This window comes from Lactuca virosa, chromosome 7, assembly GCF_052849685.1.
Source record: "Lactuca virosa cultivar CGN04683 chromosome 7, Lactuca_virosa_CGN04683_v6, whole genome shotgun sequence".
Taxonomy (NCBI): domain Eukaryota; kingdom Viridiplantae; phylum Streptophyta; class Magnoliopsida; order Asterales; family Asteraceae; genus Lactuca; species Lactuca virosa.
In genome coordinates, this window is record NC_136432.1 from 32,437,858 (window position 1) to 32,446,116 (window position 8,259).

The window sequence follows — 8,259 nt, forward strand, 5'->3', positions numbered from 1 at the left end:
TGACCAGTAGATTCCCATGTATATCTCCCTGCTCAACCTATCCGAGCATCGTATTGTCAGGCTAAACAGATTTAACTAGGTCAAGATTTGTCAAGTCTTTGAATTCCTTAAGTTCAACTCTGCCTAGTCAAGTCCGTTTAGAATCTTTCGTGCCTACCAGCGCATCGAATCATAGAGCGTAGACGATTTAGTTTTGGTACGTTACGCAGATTCAGATTGCCTGTTATCACTTGATAATATCACTTACCGTCACATCACATACAAGCAAAACTATTAGCAACATATTTTTAATTTTTTGATTTTTTAATGTTTTTAGATTTTTGAAATTTTCAATTTTGTTTGGTTTTTGTTTATTTCTCCCCTAAATTTGTGCATGGGTGAGAATGAAATCACTAAAATGCGCAAATTTAAACTAACCTAACCTAAAACAAAAATTTAATCCTCAAAACGAATAATTTTCAAAAATCCCACAAGCACATCGAATCGAGCTTTGCTAAAAGGCTTGGTGAACAGATCCGCCACATTATTAGAAGAGGGAACCTGTTCCAGCCGGATGAGCGAACGCTCATAACAGTCTCTAATAAAATGAATTTTGATATCAATGTGCTTGGTTTTGGAATGTTGGACAGGATTTTTAGCAATTTGAATCGCAGCCTCATTATCACAGTAGATGGGGGTTTCTAGATAATTCAAACCGTAATCCAACAGTTGATGTTGGATCCAGATAACTTGAGAGCAACAAGCAGATGCAGCAACGTATTCCGCTTCTGCTGTTGAGGTTGAGACGGTATGTTGTTTCTTGCACTGCCATGACACCAGCCTGTCTCCAAGGAATTGACACCCTCCTGATGTAGATTTCCTGTCAAGCTCACAGCCTCCATAATTACTATCAGCAAAAGCATATAAATCAAATTCGGAATTTTTCGGATAACAAAGACCCAATTTTGGGCTGCCTTTAATATACCGAAAAATTCTTTTGACAACAATAATATGTGAAAGTTTAGGATTAGCCTGATAACGCGCGCATTGACAAACTGCAAACATGATGTCTGGACGGCTTGCAGTAAGATACATTAACGATCCGATCATCGATCTGTAGTGTGTCTGATCTACGGATTCGCCATCAGTATCTGGATTCAGCATGGGTCTTTCGGCCATCGGCGTCGATGCAGGTTTTGCGTCTTGAAACCCGAACTTCTCAAGAATATCCTCCACATACTTAGCTTGATGGAGCAGGATTCCGGTTGAATTTTGTTTGACCTGAAGCCCCAGAAACATGGTCATTTCCCTTAACGAACTCATCTCAAACCTCTTTTTCATCACGCCTTCAAGCTCTTTGCATAGCTGTGGACTGGTAGACCCGAAGATAATGTCGTCAACGTAGATCTAGACTAGAATCTGATCATTACCAACATGCTTGATGAATAAAGTTTGATCGATATTGCCACGAGAGTATCCATGATCGAGCAAGTGCTTTGTGAGAATCGCATACCACGCTCGAGGAGCCTGATGTAATCCATACAACGCCTTGTCCAACTTGTAGACATGATTAGGAAACTTCGAGTTAACGAACCCAGGGGGATGATCAACGTAGATTTCTTCCTTCACCTTACCATACAAGAAGGCTGTCTTGACATCCATTTGGTAAACCGTGAAGTTCATGTAGGAAGCATATGCAAGGAAGATACGAATAGCCTCCAAGCGAGCCACTGGAGCATAAACCTCAGTATAATCAAGACCCTCGACTTTTCGAAACCCGCGAACCACCAATCTTGTTTTATTGCGCACTATAACGCCAGAATCATCCTGCTTGTTTCGAAAGACCCAGCGTGTGTCAAGAGACTTTTTGCCATTTGGTAACTCAACCAATTTCCAAACCCCGAGCTTTTCAAATTGATTTAGCTCTTCATGCATAGCATCTACCCAGCTGGGCTCATTCAAAGCCATTTCAACATTCTTGGGCTCTATTTGAGAGATAAAGAAAGAATAGAGACATGTATTGACATCTCCACTCTGACTTCTGGTTCTAACTCCATCACCCAGCTGACCAATGATGTTTTCAATCGGATGATCGCGTTGAATTCTTGAAGGTATCTCTTGGCTGATATCATTGAGTGAAACGGGAAGAGTATGAATGTTGAAACCTCCATCATTTGCTGATTGTTCCACATTAGATGAATCTGCTACAAACTCATTAACAATTTCTTCAGGAAAGAGTAGTTCCATAAAAGTTGGAGTGACAGCGGAAGCATCTCTAGACATGAACTCTCTTTCAACAGGAGTAAGAGGTGTAGCATCAGCATCTGGAGTATCATTTTGAACTGGAGACTCTGGACTACCAAGTGGAACAGATGACTCCCCCTCAGGTGGAGCAGATGACTCCCCCTCAGGTGGTGAAGAGGATACCGTTGGAGGTCTGTAAACAACTTATTTGTCTTCGTCTTCAGAAACAATCTTCGAACCAGAGGAAGACCCAGATGAACCATCTGAAGACACATTAATGGACTTGAAGAGCGATGTGTAATCAAATAACCAATCAGGGCCCACTCGAGCATTCGTCTCATTCTCCTCCAACCAACGCACGTCGAAGGATTCTACAATCTGCTTCATCTTCTTATTGTAAACCCTATATGTGGTGCGTGCAACATATCCTACGAAATAACAATCATCGGCTTTGGCATTGAACTTCGGGTTGGACTCCAGGTGAAGAAGGATGCAAGGGCAGCCAAATACACGGAAATGACTGACTGAAGGCTTATAACCATATAGAATCTTGTACGGTGTCTTCATCTGAGCTTTGTTGATTAAAACACGATTCTGCACGTAACAAGCAGTGTTAATTGCCTCAGCCCAAAAGAAAACAGGTAACTTGGAGTCAAACAACATCGTCCTTGCAGCGTCTTTTAATGTTCTATTTCTCCTCTCAGCAACACCATTTTGTTGAGGTGTGTGAGCAGAGCTGTATTGACGCATAATTCCCTTTTCTGCGCAAAAATGATCAAGAACTGCATTCTTGAATTATGTTCCATTATCAATACGAAGCGCCTTCACCCGGTTGTTGGTTTGGTTCTCAATCGTCACAATAAACTTCTTTATCAGATTAGCAATCCCAGCTTTGTTGGATAAGAAGAAGACCCACGTAAAACGAGAGAAATCATCGATCATAACCAGACAGTACGAACTTCTGTTGATGCTTAGGACGTTAACCGGACCAAATAAGTCCATATGCAATAACTGGAGCACCTGACTGATTGAGTTAACTTGTTTTGGCAGGTGTGGTTTTCTATGATGTTTTCCCTGGGCACATGACACACACTTCTCAAAAGTTATAAAGTCTCTGACTGGTAAGCCTCAGACCATCTCATTCTTTGCAAGACGATTTAGGTTCTTAGCGTTAGCATGACCGAGTCTTCGGTGCCATAGCATTGTGTTCTGTTCTGAGACCTTCGAAAAGAGGCAAGTGACTTGTTCAGGAATGTTGTTGTTCATATCAATAATATACGCATTTCCATCCCGCTTTGATTTGACAAGAATCCACTCTTCTGGGATGATAATGCCTGGCTTGAGAATCATGCACTCTTTGTCGGTGAAATGTGTAGAGTAACCTTTGTCACAAATCTGAGACACACTCAACAAACTGTGTTTTAACTCGGGAGCAAAGTTGACGTTCTCAAAACTCAGCACTCCATTTGTTACGGTTCCTCTCTGAGTGATTTTGCCACCTTCTCCGCCCGCAAAGAAAACATATCCCCCATTAAAGGATTGAATGTCGCTCAGTTGGGAGATGTCTCCTGTCATATACCGGGAGCAGCCGCTGTCGATGTACCAAGGTCTGACGACATTCCTCCGCAACTGTCCCTGCAAAATGAGCGGGATCATTTAGATTTGGGAACCCAGGTCATCACTGTCCTGGGTTGCCTCTTCACTTTCTCTGATTGATCTTTCAAAACCTTCAATTCTGAATCATCATTTCTAATCTTTTCAGAGGATGCTGATGATTGATTGGAAGTTAATTTGGGCATCCAATGATATTTAGGTTTCCTAACAGTCACAGGTGGTTTTGAAATATGTTTCTTATCAGTTTGCATTGAGCATCTTGACGTTCTACCAGAAGTGGTTGAAGATCCAGAACTGCTCTTTGATGAAACCGATCTTGGCGGAGCCTTGTTCGGTTTTGGCAAACTGTTTGGGACTTTGTTATGAAAAACCCTTTTATTCTTTTGAAAAACCGCCTTTTTTCTACTTCGATCATCCTTCCAATCATCATCCCGAGAACGAGTTCTTGAGGACTTTCTAGTTAAAGACCTTCCTCTAGATTCGTTCTCTCCTCTTGGTGACATATAATGTACAAAAATCCTATTTTGACAATTCCTAGCTATATGACCACCAATACCACAATTAAAACAAATCTGTTGATTATTATTAAAATTGGTACTGCCTGTCTCAGATTTATTTTCTTTACTGACACCCTTACTTTTCCCATAAGAACATGTGTAAGAAACAGGTGGTGAGATAAGTGAGGGTGCATCAGATGGTGTGACCTGTGGAATTGGTGTGTTTTCATTAGAAGCATCACAAACATCAGGATTATCAAATAATTCATCAAACACTTCAAAAAAAATTAATTCAGCAGGAGCAGATGCGGAAGTATCACAAAAAACATTGTCATTTTTAACATCAGAAACAAAAGGTTTTTCATTAGAAACAAAAACATCAGGTTCAGACTCAGTTTTGTTATCAGAAACAGATCCTTCAACTTCGTGCTTTGACTGATCTAAGGATTGATCTGCAGGGGAAGTAGAAACGTTAGTACTTTCAACATTAATAAATCCTCCTGAAACAAAACCAGATGGCTTGCCATAAACCATGAATGGTTCGTTGGCAATCTCCTCTTTAGTCAAAGTGTGATACTGATATGTATGATTAAAAGGAGGAGGTACATTATCGTATCCTAAACCCTTTTGCTAGTTTCGTTTGAACTGCAGGCAATGGTCAATCATGTTGGCAACTACCTCGCTTGATACATCAAACCTTTTAAAATAAAATTTTGCAGTTTCAAATTGCCCTTTTAATGTATCAAGCTCGGTAATCAACTAAGCATTCTGTCTCTTGATATAATCATAATTTTCACATTTGTTACTGTAGTCTTCCTGAAGTCTCCTAAAGTCCTTTATTTTTGTTTCTAACTGGGCCTTTAAGGTTTTTGTCCTTTTCTAAGTTGATAGCCCTCATATCTAAGATCCTCTACTTCTCTACGTAATGATTCTATTTCGTCACGAAGAATTTTAACATAATCAATGCAGCTCCATCATCTTTTCTTCAGGATCAGCTGCAACATTCTTCACGGGAGCATCATCATTGATTTGGACTAGGTGAGCATTTTCAGGTCTTGAAATATTCAGAGCCTGAATCTGGTCCTCCCAGTCAAATGAGTGAGCGACCATAGCAGTCTCACCATTGACAGCACCTTCACGATTGTTTCCCACCGCAACCATCGTCTTGTCATTGTTCAACCTTCGATCCGGTTTTGGGCACTCACGAGCAAAATGACCTGGCTCGTGACAGTTGAAACATCGCAACTTTCCCTTGTTGAACCCGACCTTTTTATCAGCATTCATTCCCCAGTTATTCTTCCCTGTCTTTTTAGCAAACTGTTTCGCCCTGAATACTGCCATAGCAATTTGCCACGTAATATCCATCTCTTCCACATCTTCTAGAAGAATCTAATCCAAATCAGCAAATAACAACTGAGGTGGAAGCTCTCCAGCTACAAAAGCATTATAGCAGTTAACAAGTCCTGTGGCGAGAGCAAGATTTTCATCACTTTCCTTTGTGTTTGAGGAAGAGGCTACAACTGGCACATTGGAGGAGGGAACAGCTTGTGGAGTGACAAACGACTGGCTTTGAGAATGACGCATGGATGACGCAGTAGTAATGATTTGAATCTGAGGTTGTTAAACAGAAAATGCTTGACCTGAGGAAGAAGTGATTGATGAAAGGGCATTGTTAGAAGAAATTCCAAGATTTGCAGTCGAATACGAGTTCACATGGTTAATCTCTCGCTGTTTATTATCAATATCACAAGCTTTGATGATCGCCATTGTTTCAGCAAGAGTGAGGCGATTCAGATCCTTGGTCTTCTTAATAACAGCTACACTCATGTCCATGACTTTGGAAGAGCATTCAGTAGCTTTTTATTTATCTCGGACTTGGTCAAGAAGATCCCAAATATGTTCATCTCAGTAGTGAGAGTTGTGAATCGCTGCAGCTGTGCCTCCAGGGTTTCTCCGGGAATGTAGTTAAACATGTTGAATTTCTGTCGCAACATATCCTGGCGGCTTTCCTTCATGTCTTCATTTCCTTCATACACCTCAATTAAGGCTTCCCACAAAGCTTTAGCTGAAGTATACTCTCTGAAACCTTGAGCTATATCAGGAGATAAAGCCATGGTCAGAGTGGCCAAAGCCCTTTCCTGTTCTTCAACTTTCTCAAAATCTTCATCTGTATAGTTCTCAACTGCTTTGTCAACCACTTGTCCTGCAACAGTGATGGTAATTCGGACAGGACCCTTGATGATGCTTCTCCAAAGTTTGAAGTCTTTCATTTTAATATACTTCTCAATCCGGTATTTCCATTCAGGAAAACCATCTGCAGACAGCTGTCTTGGAATACGTGTGGTTGTGCCCATGACATAATCCAGTTCATGATAATGTGTTTGAATTTGAGAATCCATTGATTATTAAATTTTAAATCAAGAATTAAAACAAGAAGAATGTCAAAAATGAGTTTCCGGTCAGATAGTTTACGGCCGTAAACTGAGTTTACGGTCGGATTTCCAGTCCAAGAGTTTACGGTCCAGTAGTTTACGGTCAATAAAGATGCACTGATTATGGTCTTTGAAGATGAGTTTTCAGTTATTGAAGATGCTATGTTTACGTTCCAAGAACAAAGTTTACGGTTTTTGAAGATTCTTGAGTTTACGGCTGTAAACTGAGTTTACGACCGTAATCACTTGGCAGTAAACTCCCAGAAATTTACGTAAACACGAATTTTATCAGATTCGATCCCTTTTAGCAGTGAAAGTACCAAACTCAATCTCGAACAATGATGAATATTAGTTTAAACGATCCGAAAACTCGATTGAATGATGCTTTGACACCGGTTTTGCTCTGATACCAATTGTAAGGTCTTGAAAACGGATCTTACCAGTGATCAAACAATCAAACAATCAAAGAGAACAAGAATTGGAGTAGAAGTAGAATAGAAACAAGCTTGCACACGCTTTATAACTGAAAAATGTCGGGTACAACTTGTTTACAGTGACCGTGAACTCTCTAGAATCAACAACCAATAATGACCTACACAACCTCTATTTATAGGAGACTTGGGCCGGAAATGGGGTTTACGGCCGTAAAGGGGTTTACGGCCGTAAACACACTACAAAGCGGTAAACACCAAAATAACCTACTATTACATCATAAAGACTCAAAAGAACTATTACAATTGAAAACCTAGACAAAACCACTAACTGGACCCTTCAGGAGGAGCCAACCGATATGGTGCCTTGGCTATCGAAGCCGCACCGGGGACTAGGTCAATCCTGAACTCTATCTGCCTCTTTGGAGGTATCCCAGGCAGATCCTCTGGGAACACGTACAGGTACTCCCGCATGATGGGTACATCATCTACGGTCGCCTTACCCTTATCCCGGGTATCCATAACATAGGCGACATAACCTGTGCAACCCTGCTGAAGGTAGCACCTCACTCTCGATGCTGAACATAAAGTCGGTCCACCCTGGGGTCTCTCGCCCTGAATCACTAAACCTCCCCCACTTAGGGTCCGAACCCATACCAGCTGATGTTCGCAGTCTATCACTTCCCCTATTGGGGCTCAACCATTCCATACCCACTATAACCTTATTCCCTCGTAGCGGAATAAGAACTAAGTCCACAGAAAACTGTTAATCAAACAACTGTAGTGTACATCCCCGATGAACCCTTGCAACCCGAATGGTCCTATCGTTTTCTATCTCTACATCTAGTGCACAGTCCAGCTCCCCTGGAACTCCTACAAATCGCTTGCTGAGCGCAAGCGACACAAAAGATCGGGTAGCCCCCGAATCTGTAACGCCCGCAGATTCGGTCTAGTCAATTTAGAGACAATAAGCGTCAAAAATGACTTTTTAATAGAATATTATTTAGAATAAATAATCTTAACCAATTTATAGTATATGTCACAAGGGTTTCGTACATATAA